At 37.5% G+C, this 27,479-nt stretch overlaps 1 long non-coding RNA gene across 1 annotated transcript; it reads right to left on the bottom strand.

Annotated features, from left to right (window-relative positions):
* Window positions 1–5,432: 5,432 nt before the first annotated feature.
* LOC113467842 lies at window positions 5,433–26,258 on the bottom strand. Its single transcript, XR_003391782.1, has 3 exons — window positions 26,180–26,258; window positions 13,796–13,962; window positions 5,433–5,546 (listed from the first exon to the last, which is right to left on the bottom strand). It is a non-coding gene; the product is annotated as an uncharacterized LOC113467842 (long non-coding RNA).
* Window positions 26,259–27,479: the final 1,221 nt, after the last annotated feature.

Raw genomic sequence — 27,479 nt, 5'->3', positions numbered from 1 at the left:
ATATTTTTAACGAAGTTCAAAACAGCATTAACGAAGTTCAAAATAGTAATTCCATTTATCTCTCTCTCTCTTTCTCTCTCTCTCTCTCTCTCTCTCTCTCTCTCTCTCTCTTACTCTTTCTCTCCATTTCTTTCTTTTCCTCCTCCTCTCTCCTTTTTCCCCTTTATTTTATATATCGATCTCCTGTACCTTGCTACATACATACGTACAATTTCATGTACATTGTACATGAAAGTGGTACAGAAGAAAATTAGTATGGGGTATTGGGGTATTTGCTTGACAACTCCAGCACTCATATTTTATTGGCTCAAGTATGGGCTGATTTAGGAGGGTATATTTGCTTAACAATACCAGCACTCTACTTATTGGCTAAAATATAAATATTGGCTTTAGTATGGGGGAATTTGCTCAACTATTCCACTTATTGACAAAAGTACAGCCTGATTTAGGAGGGGATATTTGCTTAACAATTCCAGCCCTCCACTTACTAGCTAAAGATTAGGTTTAGGCTGATTTAGGAGGGGATATTATTCACTTAACAATAATTTATTCCAACACTCCACCTATTGCCTTTATTGGCTAAAGTATAAGGCGAAATTAGTATGGGGGAATTCGAACCTGTCAGACGTGACTTCACAAACACTTGACAATATGAATAGTACTTCAATATATCAAACTAGAAACTCCAACTCCATTCAACCGAGTGATACATGGGGGAGAGAGAGAAAAAGGAGAGGGAGGGAGAGAGAGAGGGAGGGAGGAGAGAGGGGGGGAGAGAGAGGATATAGGGAAAAAGGGAAAATAAAGAAAATTCAAATAGAATAGAATAATTCAAATCCTATTGTTGTGTGAAAGAAGAAGAAGAACAACAAGAGGAGGAAGACAACTCCAGCACTCTTATTTTATTGGCTCAAGTATGGGTTGATTTAGGAAGGTATATTTGCTTAACAATATCAGCACTCTACTTATTGGCTAAAGTATAGACAACATTAGTATGGGGGAATTTGCTTAACTATTCCACTTATTGACAAAAGTACAGCCTGATTTAGGAGGGAATATTTGCTTAACAATTCCAACACTCCAAATACTAGCTAAAGTTTAGGTTTAGGCTGATTATGTACTTAACAATTTATTCCAGCACTCCACCTATTTCCTTTATTGGCTAAAGTATAAGGCGAAATTAGTATGGGGGATTTCGAACCTGTCAGACGTGACTTCACAAACACTTGACAATATGAATAGTACTTCAATATATCAAACTAGAAACTCCATTCAACCGAGTGATACATGGGGGAGAGAGAGAAAGGAGAGGGAGGGAGAGAGAGGGAGGAAGGAGAGAGGGGGGAGAGAGAGAGGATATAGGGAAAAAGGGAAAATAAAGAAAATTCAAATAGAATAGAATAGTTCAAATCCTATTGTTGTGTGAAAGGAGAAGAAGAAGAACAGGAGGAGGAAGAAGAAGGAATGAAAAATAGAAAATAGGTTTGCAAAATGTTTCCACTGAGTTGGCTTCATCTCCTTCCATCATTCTTCTCTTTTTTCTTCTCGTGCTCCTCCTTCTCCTCCTCCTCCATTCTTTCTCTCCATTTTACCCTCATTCTCCACTTCTTTTCCATTATTTGTCTGGTTTCTTTCCCTTTATAGTGTTAACCATTCCTTTCTCTCCATTTTACCCTCATTCTCCACTTCTTTTCCATTATTTGTCTGGTTTCTTTCCCTTTATAGTGTTAACCATTCTCTCTCTATTTCTTCTCATTCGTTTCTTTCCTCTTTTCCTTTCTCTCTTCTCCTTTGCCCCTTTTTCTTTCCTTTCTAAGTCGGTGTTTTTCATTTTCCTTTTTCATTTCCAATATACCTACTTGCATATAGATTGCATAGTGTATTTATTTCCATCGCTGAGTATATCGTCTTCAACCATTTCCTTCAAGTATGGTAGCCTAAGATGATTCTTGTTTTGATAGTCAATGATTTGTCAGTTCACTGTACAAATAGTCAAAGATCTGATCATTTATTATCTCGGCCAAAAGCATATTACACCTACTATACTTTTTACACATAAATATACATTCTATCTATTATAAACTGATGTGAATCACAGTGTTCCTATTAAAATGTCTCACAATCTCGTGCCCATTAAATCGTGTCCCATTAAAAACTAAAGCGCTGCATGTGACATCAGCGTGGCGGAATGAAGTGCAATATTATGGAGTAATATTATACGAGGCAAAAATATTTTATGTGATTGGAACTTGCTGTTAGCCTCCAGCCTTGGAGATGGTGTTGCCTGGTTTATGTCTGAATCAGTGGCGTGCAGTCATTGCGAGATATACTTTACGGATGACCAGCGAAAATCTAAGATATTGGAAAAACCCAAGATATGTAGGTATTTCATGTCCACTTTTTAGTCCGTCCTTCCTTTATTATTACTAATAATAAAAGGTATAGTGGACGGACTATTGTATTCGCTTCGGTGTCGTCTGTCTGTCGGTCTGTCGGTCGGTCTGTCTGTCCCCATAGAAGGACTTATCCAAACCTAGTCGACCTATATATCAAATTAAAGGTCTTTTTACCAGGAACACGAAAATGGTGGTGCAAATTTTGTCCAGAAAACCATAAAGCCAAAAAAACTGGTTTTTGGGGGATTTTTTTCACATTTTCCCACACAAATGAGCTCTGATCTTGAAATTTGTCGCGACGACCTATAAACTCAAAGCGAGAAAGTTTTAGATAACACTTCAGCCGATCATTTAAGACCGGTTGAGCTCTGATCTTGAAATTTTTCGCGACGACCTATGAACTCAAAGCGAGAAAGTTTTAGATAACATTTCAGTCGATCATTTAAGACCGGTTTTAGCGTTACCTATGTTAAGCTACGCCGAGGAAGGCCAATAAATGGATGGGTGACTTAAACATTTTATTGGGAATAAAGGGAGAACGGGCTCTAGTCTTGATTTTAAATCATTACGTGAAAGTAAAATCAAAAAATCAAATCAAGAATGATAATAAACTGAATATTAAACAAATTAGGTAGGTACAAAGGTATTCTTTAACCATGATCGAATAAACTACGGGCTAAAAAATTCCCGGAGGGACGGGCCCAGCTTGTTGTTTATTTAAATTATCACAATTTCGAATATTCTCTTTGGTCATATGTTTGGATATGTACTACGTAGACATATATTTTGAAATAATCAGAGGTTTGATATGTAGACTAGATAATGATTTCCAGAGGAATATTTTCGTGATTTATTTTGCTTCCATAGGAGTTTGATTCAAATTTCAAACTGGCCCAAACTGACAAAAAACGTATGATTGTGGAATATTTAGCTAGATAAAAAAATGGGAAAAACAATCTCTCTAGTCATTGGTATTAGATTAAGATTTCGAGAGAAACATTTCCCTGTTTTATTTTGGTTCCATGCGACAGCTTAATCCTATTGACAAATTGACCAAAAATGTGTAATGATTCAGGAATATTTAGCTCTAAAATAGTAATGGAAAAACCCTCTTACGCCACTGGTCTCAATATTATTACATAATAAGTACGTAAAAGTCGTGGAACGATTTTCACATTAGAAATCCTCTACGATATTATTACGAGGAGATAATGTAATTTCCAGCGTGTAAAGGCGCGCATGGCACTTTATCGTCGCTTCAGTAGCAAAATCTCCCAAGAGCCATTTTTCCAGTTTTCATACTTTTTTTAATGCTTCCATTTTCATACACTTTAATTTCAATTTCATACACTTTTCAATTTTTCCACTGTCGATAATATATACCCTAGTGAAGAGAGAAAAAGTAAGGAGGGGCTAAAAAGCACAAAAGTGGGCTCGATCCAACAACTCATAATTTATAAATATTGGCAGTAATTTTTGTCATTACAAAGGTAGGTGATAAAAACTAATCAATCGCTCTCCATACTCCATACAATGTCGATAGATCTTCTTGGTATGGATGGATGTTTCAGGTTTAGTACCTACATTGAGAATTGAAAAATATGTATGAAAATCTAATTAAAAAAGGCGATTTTTTTCCCAAGTGATCGCGAAGTTGCCTTGGAAGTGACGATATTATGATGTGTGATGCTCCAGATATTTTCGCTCTCTGCTAGAATATTACCTACTCTCTCCTCCACCTCCACGGCGCTGGTAACAGCTTTTTATAATATATGGTACCTGGGAGTGTGTTCGTACAACGTGTGGAGGAGTGGAGGTGAAGAAATGAGATTGGAGATGGGACGGGAAATAAGACTGTAATTTGCAAATGCTAAAGCAAGTTAGATATAGAAATTGTAGGAAGGTTTGTAAGAACAGGGTGGTGTCGGTGACTGTTTTTTCCTCTTGTTCAAAACTGTAGATAAATAATTATTCAAAGCTGTAGCTAATTAAGCAACAGCATTGCAACACTGTAAATAATTATTCAAAATTAGATGGAAGGTTAATTTTCATGAAGAAGATTTTACTTTTACCATAAAACAAAACTTGTGTGAGATAAATTAATCTGAATTAAGCCTCAAGAAAAAGTGCATTTGATTAAAAGCATATTTTACAAATTACAAAATAATCACCTTTCTACAATATTACAAAACTAGGTGTAATTTAAGTAGATTTAGTTTCATGATTTTGGCCATAGTATGGTGTAGTCTAGGAACCTCTACTTCTAGGAAAACCAAAGTCCACATCAATGCCACCCTGACTATGACCTGTACATAAAGTAAACATGGGTACACCCTGCATGTAGAGCGTGTGTTAAGTTATGATAATTCGCTATCTATACAATTATTATCAAGGTGGGACAGAATGAAATGAAAAACGGAGAGAGAAATAGGAAGAATAAGGGTGACAGAGAGAGAAAGCATTAAGTAAAGGAAAGGGATTTTTTCTCTATCTAATTTCTCTCTACTTGAGAGAAAAAAAAACGCCGTTTTTTTAGCTCTTGAAGTCTTGAAGTTTTCAACTTTTCTCACCAAGTGGCGGAAACCAAGTGCCTTGGGAAACTACAGTGTTAGGGGAAGTACCAAAAACCAAGCCCTTATTACTCTTGTTGGAAATTGTTCCGAGAAGTAATTGTAATAATAAACTTTATCCTATCCACACATAAGTTTTCCCCCTTCGGTTCACCAATATTTTTCGCTCCCTTCTAGTATTTTTCCTTGCCTCCTTCACTCCTCCTCCTCCTCCTCCTCCTCACATTCCTTCTTATTATTCTCTTTCTTTCTCTTCATAATAATTCTCCTCTTCCTCTTTGCGCCTCCTTTTTCTTCTTAGTTTTCTCTCATCCACCACTTCTACCCCTCCCATTCCTACATATCCTATTCGGCCTGGCCTTCTATTTTCTCATTTCTCCACTTTTCCTCCTCCTCCTCCTCCTTTTTCTTGTTTCTTTTTCATACTTTAGATTCCAAGTATAGAATGATATGAAGTTACTAACTTACTGTACATATGTAGGTATACTGTAGAAAAGACATAAAAAACAATATTTGAACTTACTTTGATGTGGAAGACACAGAGAAAACACTTGGGAAGTACGAGTAACATTGATCTTACCTGTAACAAGAGAAAAAAGAACAAATAAATTATTAATTACCCATTTTGAATAAAAACAATCAATTGAGGAGCCTAGCTGATTGAAAGACCACGAATAATTTTCTCGAAAGAGAATGAAATAGCTGAATTAGCATAAATCCTGATCTACGTAAAAAATTAAAAGAGGGAGGAAAACTAAACTGTTCGAGTGTTGGGACCGAGGGTCGAAAATTGCCTCGCCTCGTCCCTGGACTAATCGTCCTCGATGTGAAAATAAAAGATGTTAACAACAGACATGCATATTGCATAAGTACGAGTAATATTCGGTTTTATGATTCCCTCATGATATTTTAGCAATTTTCAAATCCTGCATACCCCTGCACATTGACTTCAATTGCTTTCTGAGAACATTGGCAAAGCAGTTCTTTAGATGTTCACAGTAATGTAAAACGATGCAATTAAGAATCACACATAGAACACAAAAGTGATAGTGTTATAAGTTATGTAAATATGTTTAGGATATTCTGTTCCTTGGAAAATTGAACACTGGTTTTATTTTGATATCTTTACGCTTAAAGAAGGACGCTGAAGAGGTAAAATTCGAGGTAATGAAACTGGGGCCTTCGGGGAATCTTTCATTTATGGGGATTTTATGTTATGGCTCAACCATCAGTATTAACAGGAACGTCATCCTTTTTCCCCTTTCTATAACAGGAACATCATGATCCTCAATTTAATTTTATCCCTTTCCCATTCATTCCCCATTCTCTCCACCTTAGTCCTCCCTTTTATGTTATGGCTCAACCATCAGTATTAACAGGAACGTCATCCTTTTTCCCCTTTCTATAACAGGAACATCATGATCCTCAATTTAGTTTTATCCCTTTCCCATTTATTCCCCATTCCCTCCGCCTTATTCCTCCTTGTCAACCTTCTCCCTCCTGTTCTTTCCCCCTCTTTCTGTCATTTTCTTCTTCCGCCTCTTTTTCAATCCCTCCTCATACTTCCAAGGCCTCTTGTGCATTTTTTCTAATTTGCATTCAATGCAATTTTTTATCCTCGCATACGGGAGAACTAATAGGCAAAGTGAAATTTGAATTGATTCTTTTTTTTTTATTTTTATTCGTAACAAAGAAGAAGAGAATAGCTCAAAAATTCCCCCGGGAGACGTCTGCTACGGAACAGACGAGAAGGCCATGGGATAGGAGATGATGGTTTTTTATCTCATTAAATTTCGTGTCCTTTTAACGAATGGGAAAACATGTAAAGGAACGGGGTACTGAGCTAAGATTTGAATGGCAAGGGAAGGAAAAAACTTACATGGCAAGAAAGATACAGCTAAGTTTCTTAAAATCACCTACATACATCGTCACCCTTTCTTCAGTGGGCTCTTCGGATAATTATTTTTCACAAAAGTTACATAGAATACTCTGCCTTCTGCCCTATTGCCTAAAGCCTTAGAACCTTTACCTTGGAGTAGGTACATAATTAACACTCCAACAGTAAGTACAGCAGAAATCCAAGAATAGGTTTAATCGGCATAGAAGTTTCCAAAGCATTCAATAAGAGCACGTAATTAAGTATAAGAATATAGGTATCTCTTATAAACTTCCCCTTATATAAATACACAATCTCATCAGGATTTTCTTCCTGGCCAAACTAACAATACAGTCTGTCCTCTACTTCTTGCAGCACTTGTCCTGTGGATATTTGATAATGTCGTCAGATGATATGGGGTTTAATGGCATTAGGAGATTTTTTCTCCCTCACATGACCGCAGAGAGGATTAACAGCAGTCTTGCTCTCTAGCCATCAGTATTACACAGTCTAATAAAACAGGGTTTGACACCTTTTCTTGGTCCATTTCCATTAGAAAAACTGCTAGAAAGAAAGAAACTCCATGGAATAACAAGCGCTTCTCATTAACTCCAGCGTGTAAAGGCGCGCATGGCACTTTATCGTCGCTTCAGTAGCAAAATCTCCCAAGAGCCATTTTTCCAGTTTTCATACTTTTTTTTTAATGTTTCCATTTTCATACACTTTAATTCCAATTTCATGCACTTTTATTTTTCCACTGTCGATAATACCCTACTGAAGAGAGAAAAAGTAAGGAGGGGCTAAAAAGCACAAAAGTGGGCTCGATCCAACAATTTCCCCTTATCTTAAAGAGGATTAGACATGCAAACCACAGACTTTCAAGTTTCAAACCATGTTAACCCTTTGGTAATCCTTTGAACCTTTAAGGAGGCGATGGAATGAAAGAAGGGCGAATAAAATCTAAAGAGCGAGGAGGGTATCCGTTTGTTTGCGGATTCTCCTCTACAGGAAACGTTATCTATTGATAACATCACAAGAATATAAATAGAAGCAAAAAGAGTTAAAACATCACAAGAGAACAGAGGAAAGATACATAGTATGCAGCATTTATTTTACTCTCAGCATTCACATTCCAAATATCATTTGGAAACGTACCTAGTCCAGGGATACTACCTTTATCCAAAGTATCCCTTATAAGCACGCTCTCTGAGTTAAAACATCACAAGAGAACAGAGGAAAGATACATAGTATGCAGCATTTATTTTACTCTCAGCATTCACATTCCAAATATCATTTGAAAACGTACCTAGTCCAGGGATACTACCTTTATCCAAAGTATCCCTTATAAGCACGCTCTCTAGGGACGTATCGTTCATGCATTTAAGATACGTGACAAAAGGGTTTCGGAAAAGCATTTTCGGAAAATAAAATCAATGATTGAAGAGTCCCTAGCTAGACGTTTCTCTCTGGCAAACACTAAGCTCCCAGTGCCGACTTAGTGACCTGAGAGGGACGATAAGTAAGACTTCTGAGTCCTGAAGTGGGGACTATTAGGGGAGTGTGAGTCAATGAGAGGATTTGAGAACAATACGTATAATATCTCGGCAGATAATACTCGTATGAGAGTACAAGTAAGAGGATCATTCATACTTGAACACTTCTTGTGTACTTTGGACTTTACAGTGTGAACCTTGTTTACCCAAGAGGATCATTCATACTTGAACACTTCTTGTGTACTTTGGACTTTACAGTGTGAACCTTGTTTACCCTTCATGGGAGTTTATATGCAGATCGATATAAAGTAACTTTTCTAAGTTCATCCAGGCTGATAAAAATATAGATATCTATTGTTCTTGTTTACCCTTCATGGGAGTTTATATGCACATCGATATAAAGTAACTTTTCTAAGTTCATCCAGGCTATTAAAAATGTAGATATCTACTAGTGGTTGACCCGTCCTTTGTACGGGATCAGCGTGGCATAAGAGTCGTAATTTTGAGGTGCTGCCATTTTGAATCGGGATGGAATATGACAAATTCAAATAGCCTATGTCACCTTCAGTACTCTTCTCAACAACCAGGCTTGCCAAATATCCAAAATGTCGATTCGGGACGCGAATCCACGAACATATAAATACACAATCTCATCAGGATTTTCTTCCTGGCCAAACTAACAATACAGTCTGTCCTCTACTTCTTGCAGCACTTGTCCTGTGGAGATTGATAATGTCGTCAGATGATATGGGGTTTAATGGCATTGGGAAATTTCTCCTCCCTCAAATGACCACAGAGAGGATTAACAGCAGTCTTGCTCTCTAGCCATCAGTATTACACCAATACAGTCTATTAAATCAGGGTTTGACACCTTTTCTTGGTCCATTAGAAAAACTGCTACAAAGAAAGAAACTCCATGGAATAACAAGCGCTTCAATCCCCTGCAGATAAATTCCAAAGTCTGAAAAGACAAGGTTGTGTGCGTGATGGTCACCAGTAAGGAAATAGAAAACCCCGTGATATACCTAGTTACCTAGGAAATACATAGTTACCTAGATAATACCTAGAAATGGGAGATCAGGGCGCTTCAATCCCCTGCAGATAAATTCCAAAGTCTGAAAAGACAAGGTTGTGTGCGTGATGGTCACCAGTAAGGAAATAGAAAACCCCGAGATATACCTAGTTACCTAGATAATACCTAGAAATGGGAGATCAGGAGGAATACGTCAAGGAGAAGAGGAAAAAGTATTCAAGATAGAAAAAGGTTAAAGAAAAAGGGTTCAGGGAGAGGTGGACACACCAAGGAGAAAAGAAATAGATACAGAAAAAACCATGTAAATAGGGGAAAAGAAGAAATGGACGAAGATTGGGGGGGCCTGAGGAATGATAGAAGAGTAGACGTGAGGATGGAGGATACATTAGACATAGATTATAGGGGAAAAGGAGAATGTGGAAAGGATAACACAAAGGCAAAGAAAAACGGTGGACGTGAGGATGGAGGATACATTAGACATAGATTATGGGGGAAAAGAAGAGATGTGGAAAGGATAACACAAAGGCAAAGAAAAACGGTGGGAAGGAAAAAAGAAGAAATGGACGAAGATTGGGGGGGCCTGAGGAATGATAGAAGAGTAGACGTGAGGATGGAGGATACATTAGACATAGATTATGGGGGAAAAGAAGAGATGTGGAAAGGATAACACAAAGGCAAAGAAAAACGGTAGGAAGGAAAGCACGTGGATGTGGAAATGGAAAAGCAATGGGCACGCAGTGGACAGGAAATGGAGACGAGTTTTCAATAGAAATGGAAGAGAAGGTTTTTGAACCCCCCCCTCTCTTGTAGTGAAAAGGAAGTCCTCGAAGAAAATATCCTTTGCTGAGAGAGAAAAAAGGAAAATTGAAGAAAACTATATTACGTGTGTGTGGTGATGAAAGGACGAGACTTGGGGAAATGGAAAAGCAATGGGCACGCAGTGGACAGGAAATGGAGACGAGTTTTCAATAGAAATGGAAGAGAAGGTTTTTGAACCCCCCCTCTCTTGTAGTGAAAAGGAAGTCCTCGAAGAAAATATCCTTTGCTGAGAGAGAAAAAAAGGAAAATTGAAGAAAACTATATTACGTGTGTGTGGTGATGAAAGGACGAGACGCAGGAGAAAGGGACAGGACAAGGACATCAAGGAGGAAAGAAATTCTAGCAGAATACGAAGAAGAAGGAAAAGAAGAAAAAGAAGCTGTACGACTGCCCTTCTAAATTTGATTTTATTCGGTATCACAATCATGTAATAGTCTTATAACGGCACCACATACAGGAATTTCAAAAGAAGACCGCTATTAATTTAAATGGGATGTACAACATAAGCATCTTCAAAAGCATTCAGACCTGTTGATTCTCAAGCAAAATTCGGCACCTGTTTCACGGGTATTCACCCTGTTCCCTATTTTACACTCCTCAAAAACACTTGTAAAGACAAAGTCCCAAATTATGAAGAGCTCTAACCAAAAGAAGAAAAAGAAGCTGTACGACTGCCCTTCTAAATTTGATTTTATTCGGTATCACAATCATGTAATAGTCCTAAATAACGGCACCACATACAGTAATTTCAAAAGAAGACCGCTATTAATTTAAATGGGATGTACAACATATTAAGCATCTTCAAAAGCATTCAGACCTGTTGATTCTCAAGCAAAATTCGGCACCTGTTTCACGGGTATTCACCATGTTCCCTATTTTACACTCCTCAAAAACACTTGTAAAGACAAAGTCCCAAATTATGAAAAGCTCTAACCGCAGGAATTCTTCTAAACAATTTCACCTACCAAATCCCTCGCTTTAACCGCAAACTAACCCCGTGACGGCAATTCTAAAGAAACCTGAGCCTGATGCTAGGGTTGGAAAATTAGCAATATCTCTTTTTTCCAAATTAAGTGCTTTAACCCTTTTGAATTAATAGATAGTTAGCACCGAATTTCTCATACCTATAGAGATTATGTTACTGAATTCTTCTAAACAATTTCACCTACCAAATCCCTCGCTTTAACCGCAAACTAACCCCGTGACGGCAATTCTAAAGAAACCTGAGCCTGCTAGGGTTGGAAAATTAGCAATATCTCTTTTTCCCAAATTAAGTGCTTTAACCCTTTTGAATCAATAGATAGTTAGCACCGAATTTCTCATACCTATAGAGATTATGTTACTATGACTCGTAATATCCTCTACATAATCCAAATATTCAAAGTTCTGTCATATTTAAAACTTTTTACGCATTTAACGTCACTGTATAACTATTCGTACTAAGGTTTTTAAGGAGAGATGTTTGAACTGTTTGAAGCTTTAAATACTAAAATATGTAAATCTAGACAGGTACGAGGGAATGGACTATGCATCTACAAATCTACATTGTAGAGTCACTCAGGAATGGAAGAGAATCACAGAAGTGTCAAATAGGTTCAGTGATTGGAAAACGAAATAGGTATCTTTAGGTAACAGGAATAGCTCAAAGTCTACTTCAACTCCGTTTGGTCTATGTAGTTGATGTTTTTCTGGTTGAAACTGTGGTTCACAGAATTCACGATATCTGAAAACGTTTCAACTTTTATGACTTAATAAGAGACGACGTCAAAAATAGAATACTTCACGAATAGAGTTAATAAGGGTATAAATTTCTCATTACAACATAGCACAGTAAACAGCACAAGTTGATGTATGCCATGAGGTAGAGTATTACATTTTCAGTAGAAGTATTCTATGTATAGCATTATGATGTTGTAGAGCACCGTATAATTTCCCATCAAAAACTGTTTCATCTCCATCCATGTAGTGTAGACTCAAGTATACCATGTAGGTATATCTAATAAAACATAGCCCCCCCCTTCCTCCCTGTCCGTTCTCATAACTTTAGCTAAACTTAAGTGTGATATAATTTCTTCCTCCCCGTCCCAGCTTTACATCCTTCTGATTCTCTCCTTCCTTCTCCTCCCATGGTAAGATTTCTGCTAGCTGTTTACTTTTATGAGTCACGAAAGTTCCAACAACAAGGTTATAACATGCGAAATATTGTTCGAAATATACAGGGTGTACGGGTGAGGACTGAACAGCCCATTATGAACTTCGCATCACACATTATTTAAGGGACTGTCAGTCTCCAACAGATTAGGTATCAAACCTGATTCCCCGAGCAGCTTGAATACTCGATATACTAGATAGCAACCTTGATTCAGCATCACACTCACAGCAAGCATAAGTATACAAGTAACTAATTCTCTTTGTAAGTCAGCCCCATGGCGTAGTGGCCACTGCGCTCGCCTTGCACGCGGGAGAATACAACATCAGGTATTATCACATACTTCCTAGTGACATATTGACATCCATTTTTCCTCGACAATAAATATAATACCCATCGACATCAACAATACAATACACACTTCGCCGACAATTTGTAGTGCAATTTACAAAAGGCGTGATTATTTCCTCTACTAATCTCTGGTAATGAATCAAACTCGTTCTATTTGCATTTGTTAAGCGTTACTTGGTATGCATTGTATGCATAATAATTGGTTATGTGATATATTTTATATTGCCAACACTAGCCGGTAAAGCTTTTAGATAGCGTGTTTCAAGAACATGATTCGGACTAACTTTAATGTATTAATTTCTTACTAGTTTTTCCTCATTTTTCTGGTTTTTTTTGACAGGGTTCTCCTTAAGGAGTTCTTCGATCCAGCTATTTTAATCTCTCCCGTGGTAACATATGGCATAATTGTCGCTTGTTATTTACGGATTATACGAGTACCTTTGCACATAGGCAGCCGTGCCGTTTATAACCTCCATGTGGTCCTCGTCCTCCTAACTCGTGTCAGTCAAAATTGATCAGCGTAAAATCTAACGGTGCTTCTGTATCAGAGATGAAATACTTATAATATCCGAGTTTTCTGACTGAAACATGTTAATCTTATGAACACAATAGTAACCTACATACATAGTACTTACCTACACTTACGTGTGGAAAGAACTTTGTAAATAATTACAAATAATGTCTTATTGTTTTAGTCATAAAAAAGTTCTCTTTTTCTCAAAACTGCAAGCTGCAATAAGTAAAAAGTTTTGAAGAAACGTTGCCAAAACTCGTAGAAATGCACTTGTTCCTTCGTGTTTTATATTTTCATTATGCAGCTCCGACACAAAAAAGTTTCAATTTCAAATTCCAAGCCATTCAAAACTTTCAATAATTCGGAAAATAGTTGCTTATAAACGGTTTATGGTAATAGTGTACCGCTGCAATGTTGCCGCAAAATGAAAAACTGAACGGGACGCCGGGACACCCCCTGAAATTCGGGACTGTCCCGGCCAATTCGGGACGTTTGGCAAGCCTAGTTCACTGGGCATTACTTGGAATTCGGGATGTATACTCCTGAAGAAAATTTGCTGAGTCGTTTAGCCCTCTTGCTAGTTGCTAGTCTTACCTGCTATTAACTGCAGCATGCCTGCCAGCTTAGCAGTGGCTGGATGGATCACGTAGGAGACACAGCAGGCAGATATGGCCAGCACGGCTACTACCAGCGTAATGGCACTACCGGCGCCGGCCAGAATAGTGGTCACCTGCCACCATGTGCTGGGGATGTCGTTGAAACTGAAACAGAAGACAAGTTTCACAATTTAGAAACAAGATATTGGTGGTGGTATTCCCAACAACAACATCCACACACGATGACCTAAAGGAGGCCAACCAGAGAGCTGTTCAAGTTGCAAACTTCTGGAAGTTCAAGATTTAAAGGTGGTTCCGGAAATGGAAAGTAAGTAAGTTAGTAACAGAGGAGATAAGATTCATAGATAAACTGTAGAGAGTAGAGACAATAGTAATAGCTCTGGACGAATGAGGGAGAAGGAACTTGAGGAAGAAAAGTAAGAGATGCAGGAAAGGAAGAGAAGAAGAGTGGGATAGGAGAAGAAAAAGGAAGAGAGGGTATAAAGAGGAGAAGGAGGAGAAGAAGAGACGTTCACTCTCAGCTTTTCCACTCGACTGGGTCTGAGCACAATAGCTCACGGGTTCAAAGCATACACTGTCATCCTTTACGTATAATAACGTCTTTATAAGGTCTTATCTCTTATAGATAACTTATATCCTGCCTAATCTTTAAATCCACGACTTCTTGAATACCTATGCAAGTACATATCTGATACGATCTAAACATTCTAATCTAAACCATGTTGCCATTGAATCAACGATCTGAGTTCTTATCTTCGAAGTTTTAGCTATACGATTTTTCGTTTAGTTTTTCCTCCTTACGGTCATTGCTTAGCCTATAGAAGGCACAGGAAGGGACTTATTTTTCTTTTTTACCCCCTCAATTTGTTGTTAGGGGTAACTACACATTGTATCTTTGTAGTGGGAGGGAGGGGGAGAAGGAAAGGGAGAGCATAACTTCTCGCTGTTTCTCATTTTCAAAAATGTTATATCTTTTTCTACGTTTCTATTGGAAATTAAAAAGGTTCTCTAATTTTATTTATTAAGATTGTTGAATGTGGCTTTGAGTGCCAGAGCGCATTAATTCCTGATTCCATGTTCTGATTCACTAGTCTGATGGAGTCAGTATAGTTGAAGGAATATCTGATGGTGATTTGTTTACCCTTCATGGGAGTTTATATGCACATCGATATAAAGTAACTTTTCTAAGTTCATCCAGGCTATTAAAAATGTAGATATCTATTGTTCAATGTGGCTTTGAGTGCCAGAGCGTATTAATTCTTGATTCCATGTTCTGATTCACTAGTCTGATGGAGTCAGTATAGTTGAAGGAATATCTCATGGTGAATGGAGGAAAGGATAAACAATTTCTAGAAAAACAAGCATGATGTAACCAGATATTTTGCTAAAAACAAGGAGGAAAAAGGAAAAGTTTCTGAGGAAAAATTCTCCTTAGATAAAATTAGGGAATGTGTTTCACATTTTGCAAATTTTCAGTCTCGCTCCTACACGGATACGAATGATACTCAATCCCAGAGTTACAGATCCAGTTTGCAAACCTAGACGGATAAGATATAACTCAAGGATGTATTAATCAAATTTCTACATGACCAGGATGAAATTTTAGCTAGACATAGAATTTTAGCTAGGATTATTTGTCTCGTGCGATCGCTGTAGCAGCGAGATCGGTATCAATGGGTTATTGCTATGTATGTGGGTTCTCACATCTGCCACTGGAAATTGGGGAAACTCTAAGCAGAGCTGTAAAGAGTGATAAAGAAATTTTATACTTTTAAGTAAAGCTCCCCGGGGACCAGAGTGATATGTATCAAAAAGTTACAAACTTATGAATCTGTTTCCCAAAGTTTCCCGTCAGAGAGTTTTTCCATATGTGGTCACGAAAGCCTTTTTCGCGAACAAAATTCTGGAGTCAGATTAACCGAACAAAAGTTCGTTTCCCGTCAGAGAGTTTTTCCATATGTGGTCACGAAAGCCTTTTTCGCGAACAAAATTCTGGAGTCAGATTAACCGAACAAAAGTTTGGAGTTTTTATTACATTTTCAGTTTGGATTGGGTAGGATTGTATAATATCTGTTGATGGTGATGGTAACACTGGGGATCTTCTGGGAAAACTATCCGACGTTTTCGCATAAAGGGAAAATTCGAGTAAATGCCAGAAAAATTTCCATCGACATTTTAACATTATTAACGGATTAAATGGATTTTTTGGCTCTGGGGGAAGAATTAGTGTTCAAAAAATGATATCTTTCTTTAGCATTAGGGCCTTGGGATTTTGGAAATAACCTCCTCTAGAAAGAATTGAAAATATCCATATCCGACGTTTTCGCATAAAGGGAAAATTCGAGTAAATGCCAGAAAAATTTCCATCGACATTTTAACATTATTAACGGATTAAATGGAATTTTTGGCTCTGGGGGAAAAATATGGGTCAGGGAAGAATTAGGGTCCGAAAAATGTTCTTTCATTAGTACCTATTAGGGCCTTGGGATTTTGGAAATAACCTCCTCTAGAAAGAATTGAAAATATCCACCATATTTTACTGGGGTTTTAAAAGTGACTTTATTGCAATGTGGCTACTGTGTTTGAACTTGAACCACGAGATCAACCACAAACTAGTAAATTTAATGTTTTATGCCATCCAATTATGTAGGTACAAGAGAGGTTTAAAAACTTAATTGCATTACTCTTTCAGAATTCACGATATCTGAAAACGTTTCAACTTTTATGACTTAATAAGAGACGACGTCAAAAATAGAATACTTCACGAATAGAGTTAATAAGGGTATAAATTTCTCATTACAACACAGCACAGTAAACAGCACAAGTTGATGTATGCCATGAGGTAGAGTATTACATTTTCAGTAGAAGTATTCTATGTACAGCATTATGATGTTGTAGAGCACCGTATAATTTCCCATCAAAAACTGTTTCATCTCCATCCATGTAGTGTAGACTCAAGTATACTACATATGTATATCTAATAAAACATAGCGTCCCCCCCTCCTCCCTGTCCGTTCTCATAACTTTAACTAAACTTAAGTGTGATATAATTTCTTCCTCCCCGTCCCAGCTTTACATCCTTCTGATTCTCTCCTTCCTTCTCCTCCCATGGTAAGATTTCTGCTAGCTGTTTACTTTTATGAGTCACGAAAGTTCCAACAACAAGGTTATAACATGCGAAATATTGTTCGAAATATACAGGGTGTACGGGTGAGGACTGAACAGCCCATTATGAACTTCGCATCACACATTATTTAAGGGACTGTCAGTCTCCAACAGATTAGGTATCAAACCTGATTCCCCAAGCAGCTTGAATACTCGATACTAGATAGCAACCTTGATTCAGCATCACACTCACAGCAAGCATAAGTATACAAGTAACTCTTTGAATACAACATCAGGTATTATCACTTACTTCATACTTCCTAGTGACATATTGACAATCCATTTTTCCTCGACAATAAATATAATACCCATCGACATAATAGGAGGGCGAGAAAGAAGCCAGAATATAAGGAAGGAAGGAGAAATGGAAGAAAGGGAGAAGGACGATAACGAATGAGGGAGAAGGCATTTGAAGAAGAAAAAGTAAGAGATGCAGGAAAGGAAGAGAAGAAGAGTGGGATAGGAGGAGAAAAAGGAAGAGAGGGTATAAAGAGGAGATCGACATCAACAATACAATACACACTTCGCCGACAATTTGTAGTGCAATTTACAAAAGGCGTGATTATTTCCTCTACTAATCTCTGGTAATGAATCAAACTCGTTCTATTTGCATTTGTTAAGCGTTACTTGGTATGCATTGTATGCATAATAATTGGTTATGTGATATATTTTATATTGCCAACACTAGCCGGTAAAGCTTTTAGATAGCGTGTTTCAAGAACATGATTCGGACTAACTTTAATGTATTAATTTCTTACTAGTTTTTCCTCATTTTTCTGGTTTTTTTGACAGGGTTCTCCTTAAGGAGTTCTTCGATCCAGCTATTATCTCTCCCGTGGTAACATATGGCATAATTGTCGCTTGTTATTTACGTTTAGATAGCGTGTTTCAAGAACATGATTCGGACTAACTTTAATGTATTAATTTCTTACTAGTTTTTCCTCATTTTTCTGGTTTTTTTTGACAGGGTTCTCCTTAAGGAGTTCTTCGATCCAGCTATTTTAATCTCTCCCGTGGTAACATATGGCATAATTGTCGCTTGTTATTTACGGATTATACGAGTACCTTTGCACATAGGCAGCCGTGCCGTTTATAACCTCCATGTGGTCCTCGTCCTCCTAACTCGGGTCAGTCAAAATTGATCAGCGTAAAATCTAACGGTGCTTCTGTATCAGAGATGAAATACTTATAATATCCGAGTTTTCTGACTGAAACATGTTAATCTTATGAACACAATAGTAACCTACATACATAGTACTTACCTACACTTACGTGTGGAAAGAACTTTGTAAATAATTACAAATAATGTCTTATTGTTTTAGTCATAAAAAAGTTCTCTTTTTCTCAAAACTGCAAGCTGCAATAAGTAAAAAGTTTTGAAGAAACGTTGCCAAAACTCGTAGAAATGCACTTGTTCCTTCGTGTTTTATATTTTCATTATGCAGCTCCGACACAAAAAAGTTTCAATTTCAAATTCCAAGCCATTCAAAACTTTCAATAATTCGGAAAATAGTTGCTTATAAACAGTTTATGGTAATAGTGTACCGCTGCAATGTTGCCAATTTTGTGGCCACGAAGGCGCCTAATCCTAACTGAGGTTAGACTTGGCAACGTCTATTAATTCGCTGGCACTTTATTTAGAAGTATCAACATTTTGCATCCCTAGTTTCTTGAATGTCAGACGCGATAATCTGAAAAATCTTCCAGCGATTTTCAGATAACTTAGACTTAGAGGGTGTAGGATAATCAAGTTGTCATTCTCAAATTCCAAGCCATTCAAAACTTTCAATAATTCGGAAAATAGTTGCTTATAAACAGTTTATGGTAATAGTGTACCGCTGCAATGTTGCCAATTTTGTGGCCACGAAGGCGCCTAATCCTAACTGAGGTTAGACTTGGCAACGTCTATTAATTCGCTGGCACTTTATTTAGAAGTATCAACATTTTGCATCCCTAGTTTCTTGAATGTCAGACGCGATAATCTGAAAAATCTTCCAGCGATTTTCAGATAACTTAGACTTAGAGGGTGTAGGATAATCAAGTTGTCATTCTCATTTTAACACTGCTAGCGCTTCGCCAAATATTGTCCTAGAATTCTTCTAATATGAAGCACACACCATATTACTTTTTAATCTCATCTGATATGTTTTATTTCATCCCTGTAGATCCATGAATAATACATTACCGACTTTTGTGCCATAAATACGTATACGACTTCAATGGATATGAATTTCGTAATAACTTTTTCATGAACTAAAAAGAAACACAAGACGAACGTATACAACTTGTTTTCTATCTTCATTTCAGAAACATAAAGATTGTCTCCTTTCACAAATCATACAGAAAAGATGTATAAAAAAAGATAAAAGAAAATATTTTATTTCCCCAGCAAGAACAATGTCAGACGAGATTGACTTGGCGACATTGTACGTCAGAAATGTTTTCTGGGTGAACTTGATGTCCACTATGGAGCTCTGTATAACTGGATATGTTCCTAGATGTGGAGGAAATCGAGGACAGACAAGACAACATTAGGAAACAGGAAAATCCTGTGGTAACCATTAAAAAAGTACTAAACGAACACAAAGTTCAGAGTATGACTCTATGGAGTATGTGGCAAAACCATGTACGCGTCCTCAACTAACATCTCGAATCATTCTTCTGGTACAAGTTTGAGAGTACAAGAGAAGACAACGTCATAGTTGTCTTAAATAGGACAACAGGGAACTATATTGAGAGATGAAGAAAATATGAAAAGAGAAATCAGAATTAGGCGAAGAAGAAGGAGAAGAGAAGAAAAACATGAATAAGAAAGAGGATAAGACAAGAAGGAAGAGGAAAAGGAGAAGAAGAAGACGAGGAACAAGGAGGAGAAGGAAGAGGAGAGGGAGGAGAAGAAGAAGTAGAACGAGAAGGAGACCAAGGCGAAGAAGAAGGAGAAGAGAAGAAAAACATGAATAAGAAAGAGGACAAGACAAGAAGGAAGAGGAAAAGGAGAAGAAGAAGATGAAGAACAAGGAGGAGAAGGAAGAGGAGGAGAAGGAGGGAGCGGAGGAGGGGAAGAAGAAGAATCCGAGTTTTCAGAGTCTATTCTTCCATACACTCTGCAAGACTCTCTGCTCTGCACTCTGCAAGACTAAGTTGAATAGTTTCAAAATGAGTTCCACATTTTACTCAGCCTCTGAGTTGAATAAAAAAGGGTCAAAAAGTCAAAAGGGATAGGACTATTTTGGAAATTGAAGAGTGCAAAGGTGCAGATTGTACGAAGCACAACAAGGCCAAAGAAAACTGTTCAAGGGGGCATTTTTTTTTTTAACCCTGTATTAGCCAGAACTCGTAATGAGATAGCCCATAATCCTGTTTGTATTACTTTGTTATTCAGAGAGTAAAGAGCAGCTCTTTCTGACAAATCAATTAGCCAACAATAGCAAAACTAATGATGTTAGCATGCTTGAAAGCTCTCGCACAAGCTAATGTCATTTGTATGCCACATGTATAGATTACGATCTCATAAGATACGTGCATGGTGGAATGGAAATTTACATGAAGATAGGCAAAGTCATAAAACCCACATGTAGTTACTATAACGGCTCTCAGGATCGTTCTCAGCCTAACCGAGCCCCGGTGCTAACTCCGGCAATGGCCCCTCCTCACAACATACTTTTTTTCCAACAAGAATACCTACTAGGTAAGGTAATAGTAATGGTCTTTATTTGTGCAATAAAAGAGTAAAAATAATGCTATAAAAACAAGAATACCTACTAGGTAAGGTAATAGTAATGGTCTTTATTTGTGCAATAAAAGAGTAAAAATAATGCTATAAAACTCTAAAGCAATACTATGTAGCTAATCACATTCGCATGTTACTTATCGATCCTGATGGCACCTCATGTTTTTATTAAACAGGTAAGTATCATTGCCTGAATATCAGAATAAATAAGGATCTACCGATAGGTTGTTATTATTATGTTAAGGCGGTCTCTTCCTGATCCCTTATGTGCCGCGTCCATTTTAATTTAGAACTATTGGTACTTTGAGGAACAATGGGATAAGGAAGAGAGGGTATCAGTACCAGAAAAGTAAGAAGAGTTAAGTAGGGAAGCGAAGTAAGAAAAGAATGAGAAAAAAATAATACACAAGATATTCAAAGAAGGATTCACAGAAATAATGAAAATAAAATGATGAAGGAAAAAGACAAGCAAAAAAAGTGAGGAGAAATAGAACGAGTAGGTGGAAAAAAGAGGATTAATAAAGAAACAGACAATACAAAACAAGAAGAAAAATTTCAAGGACAGAACAAAGCGAAACATGGCAGATAACCGAGAGGCAAAAGACAGAGGAAAAAGACAAGCAAAAAAAGTGAGGAGAAATAGAACGAGTAGGTGGAAAAAAGAGGATTAATAAAGAAACAGACAATACAAAACAAGAAGGAAAATTTCAAGGACAGAACAAAGCGAAACATGGCAGATAACCGAGAGGCAAAAGACAGAGGAGCACACGAAGAAAGGGAAAGGAGAAGACAAAGCAGCAGATGTAAGGAAAAGGAAGGAGAGAAGAAAATAATGTTAAATTACAGGTAATAAGGAAAATAAGACTCCCCGTAATTGTTGTACTTACTGCCAGGGCGTTGTGATCATTTTTCATTCATAATTTCTCGCCATTTATCATAAACGCGCGAGATTCGCTTGTGTTCTTTCCTTTTGCCTGTAAGTTTCTATTCTTTACGTTTATGTCTTCCGATATATCAGACATTTGTCGTCTTTTTTCTTCCAAAGTGGATCTAATTTGTTACCTTGTAAAGCAGTGAGTTTTATTTCCTTTTTGGATAGATGTTGTTTAGGGGTTTGTTCAACATCTTGTGTGGATTAAGAAACGAGAAATCCAAGACCAAGTATACTGATTTAACTGAACATTACAAGAACAAAAATGCGACATACAAGATATTCAACTTAATCTTTAAAATTAGTTTTTGTTCCCGTAAGAGAGGGTATTGCAAAAGTTGAAAATCCAGATGACAGTATAGTCAGGAAGGAGATCCCTAAACGTGTCACCCATGAAGTTTGTATAAAAAAGCAAGACATTTGAAGTTTGACTTGGAGGTTGGATTCGTAATTAAAAAAAGTTATGTATTAGTTAGGTAAGTAGATGTAGGTACCTATACGAAAAAAACAACGAATAATATTCGTTGTTTCAATATTATTGTATTTACAGTGACAAGCAGCAAAAACGGACTATTAAACAAAAACGACTGTATTCGTCATCATATAGTCAGGAAGGAGATCCCTAAACGTGTCACCCATGAAGTTTGTATAAAAAAGCAAGACATTTGAAGTTTGACTTGGAGGTTGGATTTGTAATTAAAAAAAGTTATGTATTAGTTAGGTAAGTAGATGTAGGTACCTATACGAAAAAAAACAACCAATATTGTATTTACAGTGACAACCAGCAAAAACGGACTATTAAACAAAAACGACTGTATTCGTCATCACCAGAGAGTTTTGAAGGAAATACCTTAGGACCCACCATCGCCATGTCATTGTAAAAGATGATTAAAGCTTATTTCTCCCTCCATTTTAATAAAAACAAAAGCATTTCCCGCCCGGACTCAAACGGAGAAGGGAGGAGGCGAAAGAAATGAAACTTTTAGTGAAAAACATTTGAAAATTTATGAACGGGAAATGAACAGTTTTTTCTCCTCTGTAAAACAAGAGAAGAAAGTAATGGGGTCCCACAACAAACGCGGCTCTAATCATAGGAAACGGACAAGTATCACCTATGTAGGATTGTAGGTGTTGGATAGGTGTTAAGTAATCGTCCCGAGCTGATCTACAAGATTGATTACTTCAAAGAACAGCCATGGAATTTGGTCTGGTTCCGGAAATGGAAAGTAAGTAAGTTAGTAACAGAGGAGATAAGATTCATAGATAAACTGTAGAGAGTAGAGACAATAGTAATAGCCTTTATTTGTACAGTATAATATTGACAACAAGCTCTTAAAATAATGCCTGAATAAAAATGTACAAAATCAGATAAGTATCTGAGGCCTCTGAGGCCTCCGTAAGTACAATACAGTAGATAAATTAGATACCCACCAAAAATTGGAGGAAAAGGAAAAAGAAGAGGAGGAAGAAGTAGTAAAAGGAATAACAAAGGAAAGTGAATTGGAGATGTAAAAAGAAGAGGAAGAAGAGAAGGGGGAAGAAACAACTGGAAAAGGGAAGGAAGAAGTAGAAGATAGGGGGAAGGCTGTAAAGATAACGTAGGAAGGAGGGATGGAGGAGAACGAGGTAGGCGAGAAAAGGGGAAGAATATTACAGTAGATAAATTAGATACCCACCAAAAATTGGAGGAAAAGGAAAAAGAAGAGGAGGAAGAAGTAGTAAAAGGAATAACAAAGGAATGTGAATTGGAGATAAAAAAAAAGAGGAAGAAGAGAAGAGGGAAGAAACAACTGGAAAAGGGAAGGAAGAAGTAGAAGATAGGGGGAAGGCTGAAAAGATAACGTAGGAAGGAGGGATGGAGAAGGAGGAGGGAAGAAGAATAATGTAAATGTAAATGCAGTTTCTCTGTGTTATTATGTCACAATTTTGGTGCTCACTGCAGCATTTTAGGATTTTCCCAATATCTCAATAATCCTAACATACAATGTTTACCTACCATGCTGGCACCGGTCGCTATGCGCATTTATATGTCATAGCTACTCATTTTACTCACGAGGCTGAGTGGGCCCCGCAACAGTCAGTCACGGAATCAATCATTTCTTGACCCCGCCGGGAATCGACCCCGGGTCTCCCGCGTGCAATGCGAGCGCAGTGACCACTACGCCATGGGAGCTGAAGGAGGAAGAATAGTGTTTTCTGGGTGAACTTGATGTCCACTATGGAGCTCTGGATAACTGGATATGTTGCTGGATGTGGAGGAAATCGAGGACAGACAAGATAACATTAGGAAACAGGAAAATCCTGTGGTAAATATTAAAAAAGAACTAAACGAACACAAAGATCAGAGTATGACTCTATGGAGTATGTGGCAATACCATGTACGCGTCCTCAACTAATATCTCGAATCATTCTTCTGGTACAAGTTTGAGAGTACAAGAGAAGACAACGTCATAGTTGTCTTAAATAGGACAACAGGGAACTATTTATATTGAGAGATGAAGAAAATATGAAAAGAGAAATCAAATAGGAGGGCGAGAAAGAAGCCAGAATATAAGGAAGGAAGGAGAAATGGAAGAAAGGGAGAAGGACGATAACGAATGAGGGAGAAGGAACTTGAGGAAGAAAAGTAAGAGATGCGGGAAAGGAAGAGAAGAAGAGTGGGATAGGAGGAGAAAAAGGAAGAGAGGATATAAAGAGGAGAAGGAGGAGAAGAGACGTTCACTCTCAGCTTTTCCACTCGACTAGGTCTGAGCACAATAGCTCACGGGTTCAAAGCATACACTGTCATCCTTTACGTATAATAACGTCTTTATAAGGTCTTATCTCTTATAGATAACTTATATCCTGCCTAATCTTTAAATCCACGACTTCTTGAATACCTATACAAGTACATATCTGATACGATCTAAACATTCTAAACCATGTTGCCATTGAATCAACGATCTGAGTTCTTATCTTCAAAGTTTTAGCTATACGATTTTTCGTTTAGTTTTTCCTCCTTACGGTCATTGCTTAGCCTATAGAAGGCACAGGAAGGCACTTATTTTTCTTTTTTACCCCCTCAATTTGTTGTTAGGGCTAACTACACATTGTATCTTTGTAGTGGGAGGGAGGGGGAGAAGGAAAGGGAGAGAAGGGAGAGCTAAAAAACTAATTATATTTCTTTCTTCTAATTTATATTTTTAATTCCTGCTACGTGACAGAGGTTTTGTTTTGGTTTTCATGTTTTCAGTCTCTCTCTCCCACCCTATCTCTCTTTCTCTACTTCTCCTCCCCCTCCCTTCCTTTTTTTGTACCTACGAACTTGGAAGAGAAGAAAGTAATGGGGTCCCACAACAAACGCGGCTCTAATCATAGGAAACGGACAAGTATCACCTATGTAGGATTGTAGGTGTTAAGTAATCGTCCCGTGCTGATCTACAAGATTGATTACTTCAAAGAACAGCCATAGAATTTGGTCCTTTTTTCTGGGACTCCTTTTGGACCCAACAAAATAGCTTTGACACCTAGTACACACGCTACAAGTGGTGAACTTGAACAACAAAATTTTCCTACCACAACGTGTATATATTTTGTATGAATGCCTGCAATTAATATTACATATGCAATGTGCCAAACATTTAACGCACAAACCATTTCTTTCTTTACAGGGGTAACCCCAACACTTAACAACAGGTAGATTGAAAATTATAAGAAACTTTCATCCCGAGCCGGGACTCTCAAAAGCAAACGTACCCAAACAGAAAAGTCGAGGTACAGGAGAAGGAGAGAGAAAAAAAGACACAAGTTTTAAAAGAGGAATTAATTTGGTAAATGAAATTCAACCTCGTTTTTCCGAAAAAGCGAAAACCTTTGGACACGAAACCTTTGCACACCGGCACAAAAAAGTAAACACGATGAAATAAACATAAAACCAAACGAAACTCACTTCGGAAGAGATTAAACGACAAAAGGTTTGGGATGGAAAAAAAACGAGAAATGTTCCAGTTGAATTTGATGCTGACCTTTGAAGTTTTTTTTTACGTCAGATGTAAACGTAACGTTTCATTTCACTCTAATCTAAAATGACCTCACAGATGAATGATAGTTTGAATATTATTTACCAGTCAATTTTCCAGTTTGACATTTTTTATGCTCATCATTTTAAAATTAGAGGTTGAAGGATAGGTAGATATGTAGGTACACTTCTTATAATTACAACTAACTTTGAAAAAGGGTCTAACATTTATCATGAATGCAACCTTGTGCAGCAAACTAAATATTCAGCCTGAACAGATGTCACTTTTCAGTATTGTAACATTTTCTATTAACGAACGAAGTGAGGTCCCAGTTTTAACTGGACGAATTTTACTTTAGTTTGTCTACTTCACTATAAATTTCGAACGGTAGGTAGGTAGGTAGGTAGGTATGTCCGAAAGGACCCAAATATTCATTCACCACATAAATAACCTTGTTTAATATTTCCAAACATTTAAACTGGATTAAAAAATTTAAAAAAATAATAATAATAAACTGGATTCCTTAATTTGACTTACCTATTTTACTAACAGAAAAGAACAAAGTTTGAAAAACACAAAAATAAAATCACAATTAACCGACTCCCGATCGACTGTTTCCGTGCTTGCCCAGAACTGAACTTGGAACTTGCTAGCTGATTCAAAGTGCGTAGAAAGAAAAAGTTTACTGCGTCCAATTTTTCCTCGATTCTGATTGGTTGTCAGGATATCGAATGATTTTATAGGGCGACTACACACGGTCTGAAAAAATTTCCAACTACCTACCTGGATTTTCAGTGTCTTTTTCCTAGAACTTTTTTTCTCTTGCTTTGTGCTTTGTGCCTTTTGCCAAATCTCTCGAAATAGAGCGAAATGACTCAGAGACCGAAAAATGCCTTCCCTTCGCAGTCAATTTCTGTAGCACATCTATAGGTGTGTCCACATTTAGTCGACGGCCGTCGCGTCGATCGATGACCTATTCATGTTCTACCTACATAGGTAGGTCAGTTTTCATATTGACAAAATCAGACCGTGTGGAGTCGGCTTTCACCAAGTTAGGCAGGTACCTGGCAAGGGTGCCTGAGAAACTTTTAAATTCTACTTTCTCACACAAATTTATTTTTTCATGGTTTTCCTTATTTAAACCAGTGGCGTGTAGTACAAGTTTCACTGGATTTAATTTTTCAGCCAGTGGCGCGGTGTTAGCACGTTGAATACACCAGTTCCCACTGGATCACTGAGGTTAAGCAACGTTACACGTGGTTGGTATTTGGACGGGTGCTGCTGGCTTTTCAAAAAAGTGGCATAAATGTTCACCACACATTTTTTTTTTTTTTTTTTTCACATGATTGAGATCACTAGTTTATTGAACAACTATTTTTAACCGGGCCCTCAAAGAAAAAAGCCCATGGTTTTGATTTCCAAGAGCTTCAAATGTGTAAACTGGGACACCCTGTAAACATATACTTACATTGTATACCTATCTGATGTTAGAGGAGAAGAATTCAAAAGAAATAAGGGAGGAAAAAGAACTCCGAGAAGGAGAGGAGGAGAGAGAGGAGAGGGAAGGAGGACGAACTTGGTGTTCGCACCCAAATTGTAATTTGTGGCTTGTGATTCGTTCAAACTGGGGGTAAAAACACTTCTCATTAGATACTCGTACCTACACTCATTCTCAAAAAGAAGTATGAGAAAATGAAAGAAAGGTAGAGGAGAAGAATTCAAAAGAAATAAGGGAGGAAAAAGAACTCCGAGAAGGAGAGGAGGAGAGAGAGGAGAGGGAAGGAGGGAGAGAGCGAGAGAGAGGGATGTAGGGATAGGGAGGGAGAGAGAGAGAGAG

This window comes from Diaphorina citri, unplaced genomic scaffold (genome assembly GCF_000475195.1).
Source record: "Diaphorina citri unplaced genomic scaffold, Diaci psyllid genome assembly version 1.1 scaffold566, whole genome shotgun sequence".
Classification (NCBI taxonomy): Eukaryota; Metazoa; Arthropoda; class Insecta; order Hemiptera; family Psyllidae; genus Diaphorina; species Diaphorina citri.
Note: the sequence above shows the minus strand (reverse complement) of the source record. Positions and strands in the feature narration are given on the sequence as shown.